Source organism: Lontra canadensis, unplaced genomic scaffold, assembly GCF_010015895.1.
Source record: "Lontra canadensis isolate GAN:19392208 unplaced genomic scaffold, GSC_riverotter_1.0 scaffold53, whole genome shotgun sequence".
NCBI classification, from domain to species: Eukaryota; Metazoa; Chordata; class Mammalia; order Carnivora; family Mustelidae; genus Lontra; species Lontra canadensis.
The window spans coordinates 6879287-6892649 of NW_022631047.1; positions in this window are offsets into that span (position 1 = coordinate 6879287).

Here is a 13363-nt window from a genome sequence, read left to right on the forward strand (position 1 = left end):
CTTTGGCCTCCAAAGAAAAAGCAACTAAGGGCATCAGCAGAGATGTATGGGCTGGCCTGGTCATCTGTGTCTTCTAAATTTGTATTACTGAGCCATAGGCCAAGGTCTCATCTTGTTATTCATTTCGCTGGATGAATAGGGCCGGTTTGACATGAAGTTTGGAAGCTTCCAGGTTACAAAGCAAAACACTGAGGCAAGAAGCCACATAACACAGGCCTTAGTTGTGTGAGTTCAAGAACTTGACTTCCTGGGTTTGTATCCCAGCTCCCACTCTTTGAGGATGGTGATGTTGAAAGTGTTTCTTAAATGAAGGTTGGATGCATTCTGTCTATAAAGCAATCAGAATAGCATACAACTCATTTTAGCTTCACACACACACACAAACACACACACACACACACACACACTACAGGCCAATCCAATTCAGCGTTGCTGGTGGTCTTCTATATTTTCATAAAAAAGGGCACATCTTTAAGACAGACCCTGTGTATGTGCTTCACGTGCCCTGACCTTCAACTCTGATGCTAGCTGTGGCTCCCCAGGGTTGCCTCATTCTTTGGTAGCACGAATAACACCAAACATGCATATTTTTCTACCTGAAAGTTTTTGTTTCATTTTGTGTTTTTGTTTGTTTTAACCATGTCTGTAGATGTGGGTTAGGAATCTTGGTTTGGTGGCTTTTTCTTTCTGGGTACATTCGTTTCTTAGAACTGGCATTTCTTAAGCACTTGCTATATGCTAGACACTCAGTACTCAAAATGAATTTATGATAATGCGGGTAGTACGATGTCTACTTTATTTACAGAGTCTAAGCCTAGGCTGAGTAAAAACCTATCAAGGGTTGCAGAGCTATGAAAGAGTAGGGTAGGCCTCATTTTGTCAGGGAAAGTAGCTCTTCTTCCAGCAGGATTCAGCAGGAGGCAGGGGCCCTGAATGCGTGTTCTATTGCCTCAGGCTGCCCTGGAAAGCCATCAGTTCCAGGGGAGCTATAGCAGAGGTCTGCCAAAGATCCAGTGCAGCTAAGCATTTCGAATCTGGGATGCCCAGGCAAAAAGGACCCACCCATCTTTTAAAGTGTAGACCTAAAAACAATCTTATTCTTTCATCTCCAAATCTCACTTGTGCTTAAATTCAAATTATTGTGGTATCAGATTGCATCAGACAAATTTGCAAGAAAGGCTTAGGCAGTTAAGCTAATTTGGAGAACAGCCTGGTGACAAAGGTGAAACAAACATAACAAAATGTGTGTGTGTGTGTGTGTGTGTGTGTGTGTGTGTGTTTAATGGAGCTTAAACCCTAAAAAAAAAAAATTCCCAGCAAGTAGGAATCCTTACTAACACTGAACCCCTTTAGGGGATGTTATCCACTTCATTTAGATATGAAGTGAGTAAGTATGAAGTATGGCCGTTCATACTGTTGCATATATTTTATTGGAACTAATGGACTCAGATACTGGCAAACTGATTATGCAGTGGTAGGATATAGTGAGTACCTTGAAAATATTTGTAGCAAGTAAGAATTTAAAAATAAATTCTCAGCTATAAAAAATATAGTTTTATTTCCCTCTAATTCAGTTTCCATTATGTAGAAACAAGTCCATTTGTGGTTCTTATCTTCCTCTTGGGATTGAATCTAATAAATTCCAGGGGCTTATGTAGTAAGGCCCAAGTCCTTGAAAGGAGAGAAGGGAGAAGAAACGAAGTCTCCATATCATGCAGGCATCATGGAATCATCCATTGTCCCATCAGTCTTTGTACTAATCGGTGCTGGCATGGCCTTCCTTAGAAGAGTTGAGGGCCTGGAGTAACTCAACTGGTGTAGGACAGACAAGCGCAAGATACAGACCTTTCTCAACTTACAATGGGATAATGTCCCAGGAAACCTGGAAAATAATCACTTTCAATACACCTAACTTAATGAACACCATAGCTTGGCCTCACCTACCGTAAATGTGCTCAGCACATTTATGTTAACCTACAGTTAGGTGAAATCATCTAACAGAAAGCCTATTTTGTAATACGTGTTGAATATCACATATAATTTATTGAACACTACAGTGAAAGTGGAAAACAAAATGGCTGTATGGGGACAGAGGGTTGCTGCTGTTTCAGTCCTTTACACTCGTGACTGGGGGACTGACTAGGAGCCGTGGCTCTGCCACGGCCTAGCATCACGAGAGTATCATGCCACCTATTACCAGCTTGGGAAGAGATCAAAATTCAAAATCCAAATTACAGTTTCTTCTGAATGCCCATTGCTTTTTTACTTTTGCAAAGTTGAAAAACCATGAAGTCCGACCATTGTTTAGTTGGACCATTAAAAGTTGGGGACCCTCTGTAATTGTCATTGGAATGAAAGTCCATGGCTGGCACCTTTCTTCTAAGATCTTTGGGATATTATTAGAAATTTTAAAGTTAAAATTTAAAAAATTATAAAAAAACTTTAAACATACATAAAAATAGAGAGCAGTGAATCCCTGAGTTTTCCTCTCCCAGCTGTAATGATCATAATTTCCTTGTTTCACCCATATCCTCACTACACTAGATTATTTTGAAGCAAATCCCAGATGATACATGGTAGTACTGAATTGTGATGATGCTCAGAAAACAAGGGTAAGGTATCCTGTCCATGACTGCCTCCTACCACAAGGCCATGGGCAGTTTTCCTACTGGCCCAACCCAAGGCATGGGACTGGTTGTGTGTTGGTCATCCCCTCCTTCTCTGACTCCTCCATGACCACACCTCTCTCCTTTTAGTGCTACAGTCTGGGTTTTCATTACCCTCTGGGGCACAGTGACGTTTCTGAAATCCTCTGTGATCCATGATTAGGTAGGCATCAAAGTCATTCACCCCAGGCCCAACCTGGGAAATGGACGTAGGTCCCCTCTTATGGATACCCACCTAGGCACAGCTCTCCCTGCTTCTTGCCTGACATACCTTCTTCCTCTGTTCCCTTTATAAAGAAGGACTGAGTAGAGTATGGGGGCGCTGACAGAGAGAAGGGCCTTTGTCATGAAGCCTGTGGCAACCATTTTATCTATCCTGCAGCTCTCAGAAATCACAGTTGGGAAGAGCCAGGAAGAGCTATGTTCTACTTTTGGATTGATTATATCTCTCCCTGGTGGCAAGGAGCTTAGAATCTAGTATCTCCGCAAATGTGATGGGAAATACTGGGAGAAAGTAAAAAATTTTTTGAAAAATATTTTTTCTGCCAAATATTGGTTAAAAATTCTCTTCCACAAAGTAAGTGAAGTCAGCACAGCATTCTTTCTGGTCTTTCAAGATAGGAGAGGCAGTGTAAGGTTGTGCTTTCTGGGGCAGACAGACCTGGACTGTAATCCCTTTTATAATTCAAGGTGGTTTGTGTCTGTTACTCAGTTTCCTCATCTGTATAATGGGGATGATAACACCTACTTAATTATAATTAAGAGGTGAAGTAATATGTTAATCTTAGAGCTAGTTACATTTTAAACACCTCATAATATTAAGTATTATTAATGTTATTATAGTTGTTATGAGAGTGAGAATGACTTCTCACTGAGGTCATATGGGAAGATTTCTTAGGGAAGATGGATGCAAATTGGGTCTTGAAGAGTATGTATATCTTCTGTAGACAAGTATGGGGGGTATGGGCAGAGAGAGAATTCTAGATAAAGAAAACACATTTACCAGGGACAATGACCAGAACACCTCTTTATTGTCACACAAAGTTATTAGCCACTAAAAATAATAGTTAAAAAAATAATATTAACTGAAGATGAAATGAGCTTTCTTTTTTCCCCATAATTAGGTCCCCCCTTTATTATAAGCAAAATACATTTATAGAAAATATTTAGAAAATATAGAAAATGAAGAAAAACAATACTTAATATCTTTAGGATATACATTTTTAATTGTGGTAAAATATACATAATATAAGATTTACCATATTAATCAGTTAAATAGTATTAAGTACATCCACACTATTGTGAAACCAATCTCCAGAAAATTTTTCATCTTTCCTAACTGAAACTTCATACCTGTTAAACACCAACTCCCCCTCAAGTACTCCCTGCCCCTGTAAACATCATTCTACTTTCTGTCTCTGTGAACTTGACTATTCTAGTCAAATCGTACAGCATTTGTCTTTTGGAGACTGGATTATTTTACTTATAATTGATATTTTAGTATAGTTTTGTTACCTGTTTTTGTAAGGAAATATTTGGATCTACCATTGTTTATTTAACTATTCCTCTGTAGTGGGATACTGAGGAGCTTCCAATAAAATAAATCATTATAAATGACACTGCAATTATTATCCTTATAGTTAATTCTTTAGACATATTCCTTGTTCTTTAGAATAAATTTTGAAAGTCTGTTTGCTGGGTTATAGAGTACACACACATTAGGCTTTTGATAAATATTGCCACCTGCCCTTTAGAAATATGGTAACAAATTCTTTCTTTTCTTTCTTTCTTTCTTTTTTTTTTTACAGATTAAATTGCAACCATTTTCTTAATATTTTATTTTTTTAATTAACATATAATGTATTATTAGCCTCAGGGGTACAGGTCTGTGAATCATCAAGCTTACACATTTCACAGCACTCACCATAGCACATACCCTCCCCAATGTCCATAACCCAACCACCCTCTCCCTACCCCACTCCCCGCGGCAACCCTCAGTTTGTTCTGTGAGATTAAGAGTCTCTTATGGTTTATCTCCCTCCCGACCCCATCTTGTTTCATTTTTTCCCTCCCTACTCCTCACACCCCCCACATTGCCTCTCAAATTCCTCATATCAGGGAGATCATATGATAATTATCTTTCTCTGATTGACTTATTTTGCTCAGCATAATACCCTCTAGTTCCATCCACGTCGTTGCAAATGGCAAGATTTCATCTCTTTTGATGGCTGCATAGTATTCCATTGTATATATATACCACCTCTTCTTTATCCATTCATCTGTTGTTGGACATCTAAGTTCCTTCCATAGTTTGGCTATTGTGGACATTGCTGCTATAAACATTCGGGTGCTCGTGCCCCTTTGGATCACTACATTTGTATCTTTAGGGTAAATACCCAGTAGTGCCATTGCTGGGTCATAGGGTAGCTCTATTTTCAACTTTTTGAGGAACCTCCATGCTGTTTTCCAGAGTGGTTGCACCAGTTTGCATTCCCACCAACAGTGTAGGAGGGTTCCCCTTTCTCCGCATCCTCACCAGCATCTGTCATTTCCTGACTTGTTAATTTTAGCCATTCTGACAGGTGTGAGGTGGTATCTCATTGTGGTTTTGATTTGTATTTCCCTGATGCCGAGTGATGTGGAGCACTTTTTCATGTGTCTGTTGGCCATCTGGATGTCTTCTTTGCAGAAATGTCTGTTCATGTCTTCTGCCCATTTCTTGATTGGATTATTTGTTCTTTGGGTGTTGAGTTTGCTAAGTTCTTTATAGATTTTGGACACTAGCCCTTTCTCTGATATGTCGTTTGCAAATATCTTCTCCCATTCTGTCAGTTGTCTTTTGGTTTTGTTAACTGTTTCCTTTGCTGTGCAAAAGCTTTTCATCTTGATGAAGTACCAATAGTTCATTTTTGCCCGTTCTTCCCTTGCCTTTGGCGATGTTTCTAGGAAGAAGTTGCTGTGGCTGAGGTCGAAGAGGTTGCTGCCTGTGTTCTCCTCAAGGATTTTGATGGATTCCTTTCTCACATTGAGGTTCTTCATCCATTTTGAGTCTATTTTCGTGTGTGGTGTAAGGAAATGGTCCAGTTTCATTTTTCTGCATGTGGCTGTCAGATTTTCCCATTTCAACCATTTATTGAAGAGGCTGTCTTTTTTCCATTGGACATTCTTTCCTGCTTTGTCGAAGATTAGTTAACCATAGAGTTGAGAGTCTATTTCTGGGCTCTCTCTTCTGTTCCATTGATCTGTGTGTCTGTTTTTGTGCGGGGACCATACTGTCTTGATGATGACAGCTTTGTAATAGAGCTTGAAGTCTGGAATTGTGATGCCACCAACTTTGACTTTCTTTTTCAATATTCCTCTGGCTATTCAAGGTCTTTTCTGGTTCCATATAAATTTTAGGATTATTTGTTCCATTTCTTTGAAAAAAATAGATGGGATTTTGATAGGGATTGCATTAAATGTGTAGATTGCTTTAGGTAGCATAGACATTTTCACAATATTTGTTCTTCCAATCCATGAGCATGGAACATTTTTCCATTTCTTTGTCTTCCTCAATTTCTTTCATGAGTACTTCATAGTTTTCTGAGTACAGATTCTTTGCCTCTTTGGTTAGGTTTATTCCTATGTATCCTATGGTTTTGGGGGCAATTGTAAATGGGATTGACTCCTTAATTTCTCTTTCTTCTCTCTTGTAAAATGACAACAATTTTGATCCTGTATCAGTCATTACTTAAAGCCCAGAGAAGCATAGACTTTACAATGGATATACCAAACACCTCACTTATCCTAGGCCAAAGAGCTGGGCAATCAACTGAGAACTTCATGCTTCAAGAAATTCAGGGTAGTTAGTTCCTGTTTAGTTAGTTCTAGTTAGTGAAGTTCCTGCTTAACCAGAAGATCCCAGCCTCCCGGGTTTTCAGGAGGTTTTAGGATTTTTCAGTCTTTGGAGGTACAGAGAATCATGTTATTTAGTGGTTTAAGGATATAATTCACATCAACTGGATCTACATTTGTCATTTTTCTTTAAATTTAATTCCCAGCAATACTTGTTGGGAAAATTCAGGAAAGCATTTAATTTGGGTTAAAATGCCAGAATAAGAGAAAATAATGTCTAACTCAACAGATGACCATACCTATCAAAAGAAACAAGTCTACAAATAATTCCCTTGAAATTTGATGTAGGGAGGTGCTTTAATTACTTCATTAAGAAAATCAAGAGTATTAGCACACTAATTACCTATGGTTAGATATATATTTTTTAAAAATTCTGTCATGGTATAATTATATTTTCAAATGTATACGTATAGGTACATTGATTAAATGTCAAGTGCAAATTTATCACATCCTTGGAGGTTTTTCTCATTATGTCATTTCCTAAACAATCAGTTTTAGAGATTTAGTAAGGTGATAAAAAAAAAATCAATAAGCTTGCAGATCAACAAAAACATTGCTCCTGGAAATTAGATTAACTGGAGCATATTACTGAGTGAACTTAACAAAATAAAAGATACTAGAAGGATTCTAAATACTCATCAGGAGGAAATACCAACTAATCTCTAAATTATGCTTAATTGCTTCATAATGCACATACACGAGCACACACACATGCACACCACACTCAAGGGAAGAAAGATCAGGAAAATGTGGAACAGCGTTGGTTTGAAAGCCATTTCCTTTGCTATCCAGATCTTCAATTTCCTTAAGGGGAGGTATGGATTTTGTTTTGGATTCTGACAATTCTGGACAGTGATTCAGTCTTTACTCATAACTGGTGATTTTCCCCCTTTGGCTTATCCCTGTCAGTTAAGACCTTATTTATGAAATTCCACTTGACTTTTTGTCCTATCTTCCTGTTTTTATTGTTTGTCATGTGAAGACAGATTCACTGGTGTCAGCAACCCCTGACTTATGATTAAAGTTGATACAGGCAAATCCTGGTTGGATTCTGGGCTGTGGTGGGGATGGCAGAAGTGGCCGGGCATGGGGGAAGAAACTTCTGTTAAGAACTTTAGGTATGTACTTCCAGTGAGGGTGATCTCATCCCTAATGGGGTAAAACTCAGATGATGAACTTGAGGCCAAAAAATACCTTACTATTTGTATGTATAAAGCACAGATATACAGTATATACTTTCCTGAGCATGAGGAATACGGAAAAAAGTATTTTAAAAAGCCTTGGCAGGGAGGGGTGAAAGTGAAAAAAAGAAAGAGAAATAATGACTTAGAGGAATGAGTAAGGATAAGAACCTGTGGTCTTTAAAAGGGAAATATTTACCTTTATAACATACATCCAGTGATCATACTTTGGGCTGGGGGATATTGACTAAGTGTCTCTCAATTTCTTTCCTACTTTTATCTTTCAAGAATTGCCAGTGCTGAGAACGGCACAGGATGAAGATGTATATCATACCGATTAATAAATATCTGAAACTGGGGCACCTGGGTGGCTCAGTGGCTTAAGCCTCTGCCTTCAGCTCAGGTCATGATCCCAGGGTTCTGGGATCCAGCCTCGCATCGGGCTCTCTGCTCAGCAGGGAGCCTGCTTCCCCCTCTCTCTCTGTGGGCTGCTCTGCCTACTTGTGATCTCTCTCTGTCAAATAAATAAATAAATAAATAAAATCTTTAAAATAAATAAATAAATATCTGAAACTTGAAAAAATGAAATGCTAGCCTGCCTGTATTTATGAAAACTTGAATTGCTTCAAAATGATGACCAAAAGGACTGAGAAGGGAGAGCATGTTCACTGACCTTGCCTTACCAGGCATTGATTGACAGGCTAGCTGATGGTTTCTACTTGAGAGGAACTCTGGAAGATTGTTGGCAAAAATGGCTACAATTATTCCTACAGCTGTGCCCTCTGCAATGTCACTTTGTAGCAGCTCAAGAGGCACCCCTGCTTATTCAGCCTTTACAAGTGGAGGCCTCAAGATGCCCTTGCATGCTTTTCTCTCTTTAGGGACCCTTGGTTCCTGTGTGTGAACAAGCCTGAGTTAGTCTTATTGAGGAGGAGTGACCACATGCAGCAGAGATGGGCCATCCCAGCTGAGGTCATCCTAGATCAACAAGCACTCAAATGAGCCACCACCTGACCACAGATGCGTGAACAAATCCACCCAAGACAGGACCTGCCCCAATCAAGCCCAGATTAATGTATTGACTCACAGAACTATGAATTAAATAAGTGGTTGATGCTCTCACCCATGGAGTTTTGGGGATGGTCTGTTTATGTGGCAACAACTAACTGTAGAGCAATTCAAACACTGCATTTGGGCAAGGACCTAAACCAAAACCCAACCAAAAACCTAGCATGCACAGGGAAATATTTAAAAATACAAAAACCTACAAAAGAAAACAAACAGACAAACCAAAACCCAGATGTCATCTCTCTTCACATGGTAAATTGATGGTTAATTTTACCTGTTAACTTGGCCGGGCTATGGTACCCCATTGTTTGATTAGGATACTTTTAACCTCTTTTTCTTGTCTAATTGCTGTGGCTACGATTTTCAGTACTCTGTGAATGAAAGTGGTGAGAGTGGGCTTCTTTGACTTGTTCTTGATCTTAGTGGAAAAGATTTCAGCTTTTCACCATTGAGAATGATGTTATTTGGGGGCTTGTCATATATGGTCTTTATTATGTTGAGATTTTGGGGTACTTTCTATCCATACCTAATTTTTTTAAAGGATTTTATTTATTTATTTGAGAGGGAGAGAATGAGAGAGAGAGAGAGAGCGCACAAGAAGGAGAAGGTCAAAGGGAGAAGCTGGCTCCCTGCCGAGCAGGGAGCCTGATGCAGGACTCAGTCCCCGGGACTCTAGGATCATGACCTGAGCTGAAAGCAGTAGCCCAACCAACTGGGCCACTCAGGCACCCCTCCAGACCTGATTTTTAAAAGATTTTATTTATTTTTTGGCAGGGAGAGAAGAGAGAGAGTGAGAGAACACAAGCAGGCAGGGAACAGAGAGAGTGGGAGAAGCAGGCTCCCTACTGAGCAAGGAGCCTAATTCAGGGCTTGATCCCAGGACCCCGAGATTATGACCTAAGACAAAGGCAGATGCTTAACCAACTGAACCACCCAGGCACCCCTCTCTACCTAATTTTTTGAGTTTTATTTCAAAAGCATGTTGAAATTAGTCAAATGCTTTTTCTGAATCTATTGAGATGATTACATGATTTCTATCCTTTATTTTGTTAAGGTGGTCTATCACACTGATCGATTTACAGATATCAAGTCATTCTTGCATCCCTGAAATAAACCTCACTTGATCATGGTCTATGATCCTTTTAATGTATGGTAGAATTCAGTTTGCTATTTTGTTGAAGATTTTTATATTTATGCTAATCAGGAATATTGTCCTATAATATTGTCCTATAATTTTCTTTTCTTTTCTTTTTTGTAAGATTTTATTTATTAGAGCGGGAGAGAGAGAGAGTTTGTGTGTGCACTAGTAGGGGGAGAAGCGCAAGGGGAGGGAGAGCAGAGAATCTCCAGCAGACTCCACAGAGAGCATGGAGCCTGATGTAAGGTTGGATCTCATGACACTGAGCCAAAATTAAGAGTTGGATACTCAATTGACCCAAGCACCCCACTAATTTTCTTTTCTTTTCTTCCCTGATCTGGGTTTGGTATCAGGGCAATATTGGCCTTATAAAGTGGCTTTGGAATTATTACCTCCTCTTCTTTTTTTGGAAGAATTTGAGAAGGGTTGGTATTAATTCTTCTTTGGTTGTTTGGTAGAATTCACCACTGAAGCCATCTGGTCCTATCCTTTTTTTGTTGTTGTTTGGAGATTTTTGATCACTGATTCAATCTCCTTGCTACTAGCTGGTCTGTTCAATTATATATTTTTTATGATTCAGTCCTGGTATATTGTTAGTTTATAGGAGTTTATCCACTTGTTCTAGGTTATTTTTTGTTGTTTTTAAAAGCACATTGAACAAAATGGGTTCTCATGGATCATATGAGCAGAAGAAATAGACTGAATCTGATTCCAGAGCTTAGGTCTATCTGCCTCTGAGGTCAGTGCTCTGTTTTGGATATAAAACATTCCTCCAAACAAAACCAGAAACAAAGTCTCCCTTCCTCCTCAAGCCAAACAAAAACAAAACACTTCCCCAAATAAAACAAAAACAACTCTCTCAACTGAAGCAAGAAAAACCATAGGGTGCCAGGGTGGTTCAGTTGATTAAGCTGTTTAGTGTCTGCCTTTGGCTCAGATTATGATCCTGGAGTCCTGGGATAAAGCCTCATGTTGGGCTCCCTGGTCAGCGGGGAGTCTGCTTCATTGTCTCCTCTGCCCCTCTCCACCCCACCACCCTCTGGCTTGCATGCCCGTTCCCTCTCAATTAAATAAATAAATCCTTTTTTTTAAAAAAAAAAGGCAAGAAAAAAACAAAACAAAACAAAATCTGATATACTGCAGTAGCTTCCTTGTAGATTATGACATTTTTTTAATTTGTAAATTATGTTTCATCTTATTTCACTTTGACTTTATATATTTGCAGATGACTGTGCAATTGATTATATCCAGTGAGTTGTGATTTTTTTTTTTTAACCTCAGGAGTTTCTGTAATTTATAAACTGCTGATGTAGTTATACCTGTTTCTTTTTGTCTGATGGATAGTGGGCTTCTTCTTCTTATATATAGACTTGTAGATCTTTAAAACTTAAATGGACCTAAATCTGTAGATGAGAAAGTTAAAACTTAGTGAATTAAGTGACTTGCCTAAAGTTACACAGTCTAGCAACAGAACTGAGGAAACCCAGGCAGAAAAGTGTGAGGTTATATATAAGACATTTTACTGTGCAGAGAGAAGCATCTGAGCAAAAACTTGGGACACTTAAGATGTATTTAGAAGATGATGGGGCGCCTGGATGGCTCAGTGGGTTAAAGCCTCTGCCTTCAGCTCAGGTCATGATCCCAGTGTCCTGGGATCGAGCCCCTACATCGGGCTCTCTGCTCAGTGGGGAGCCTGCTTCCTCCTCTCTCTCTGCCTGCCTCTCTGCCTACCTGCGATCCCTGTCTGTCAAATAAATAAATAAAATCTTAAAAAAAAAAAAAAGATGACTGAACTTCAATATTCATGGTTTGGTTTCTGTTTACCACTAGAGATGGATATTTACTGTCCAACCTTTATGTACAAAATCAATACCTGCTCGGGCCTCTGACTTGGATTAAAATCCTAGCTCTGTCCTGTTCTCTGTACTCACAAGTTAATTAATTTTCTATTTGCTTCTCATAATTTTCATTCCATAGGATTACAATGAGAACATAGTAATATAATGTGTGAATGCTTTTCCCATTATGAGTGGCACATAGTATGTGTTTACCAAGTGAGTTTTCTTCCTCTGGCCTTGTCTGTACATAGGAAGATTGTGTGGAAATATACTCAATCCTATACCATTATTATAGTAAAAATAACTGATCTGAAGAAGGTAATCAGAAATGTTGGGTCAGAGAATAGATGAATAAGAAGAGAATATCTTCAACTTAATGAAAGTGAAGTGCTCTGTGATGTTTCATGGCTAGTCTTTGAATTAGTTCAATTTGTTTAATTAGAGTAGGTTTCCAATAAAAGAAAGAGGTTACACAAAGGAATAGGAAAATAATGAATCTTTTTGATCATCAGGGTATTATATAATACAAAGAAGCAAAAGCAACATTATTATAACTATTTTTAAAAAGATTTTATTTATTTATTTGACAGAGAGAGACACAGTGAGAGATGGAGCACAAGCTGAGGGAGTGGGAAAGGGAGAAGCAGCCTTCCTTCTGAGCAGGGAGCCCAATGCAGGGCTCGATCCCAGGACCCTGGCATCATGACCTGAGCTGAAGGCAGATGCCCAATGACTGAGCCCCAAAAGCAACATTATTTTTACTTCTTTATTTATTTATTTTTATTTATTTATTTGACAGACAGATTACTAGTAGGCAGAGAGGCAGGAAGAGAGAGAGGAGGAAGCAGGCGTCCCACTGAGCAGAGAGCCTGATGTGGGGCTCGATCCCAGGACACTGGGATCGTAACCTGAGCCTAGCAACATTATTTTTAATTGGAAGGAGGAGTGTTAGTAGAAACAGGAGATTTATTTAAATATATCAATATAACAACCCAAACATAATAACATAAAATAGTGGTGGTTAAGATCAGGACCTTGGAATCAGGCAAATGGGGGTTCACATCTTAGCCTTTCACATGCTGTGTAATGTGGGCAGGTAGTTGACCTCTAAAACTGAGTATTCATGTAATACTGGTAATATTTATGAGGTTAAATCATATGAAATTGCCATTTTTGTAGGTCGAAACTCATCAACTACTGGATATTTTATATGATTCAACCTAGTTATTGGAATACAAAAATTATATGAATGTTCAGGACTTCTGGTTTCCAGTTCAGTATGTAGCAAGCTCAGAAGTTGGCACTCCTTCCTAACAGCAAGTAAAAATTGAAAATCTGAAAATGAATAATTTTTCTTAGATCCATAAGAAAAGTAAGGTCACAGGGCAAACCACTGCTTCCAAAATTGGAGAGATATGTGAATACAGAGAATCACAACTTACCAGAGCAGAAATCCACAAGCAGAAAACTCTGAGGAAACCAGCACCAGGCTGGGAAAATCAGAAATGCAACTGATGAATTTCTGGGGTCTTTGTGGAAAACTCTGACCATTAAAAAAAAACTCCAGGGAGACCCAGT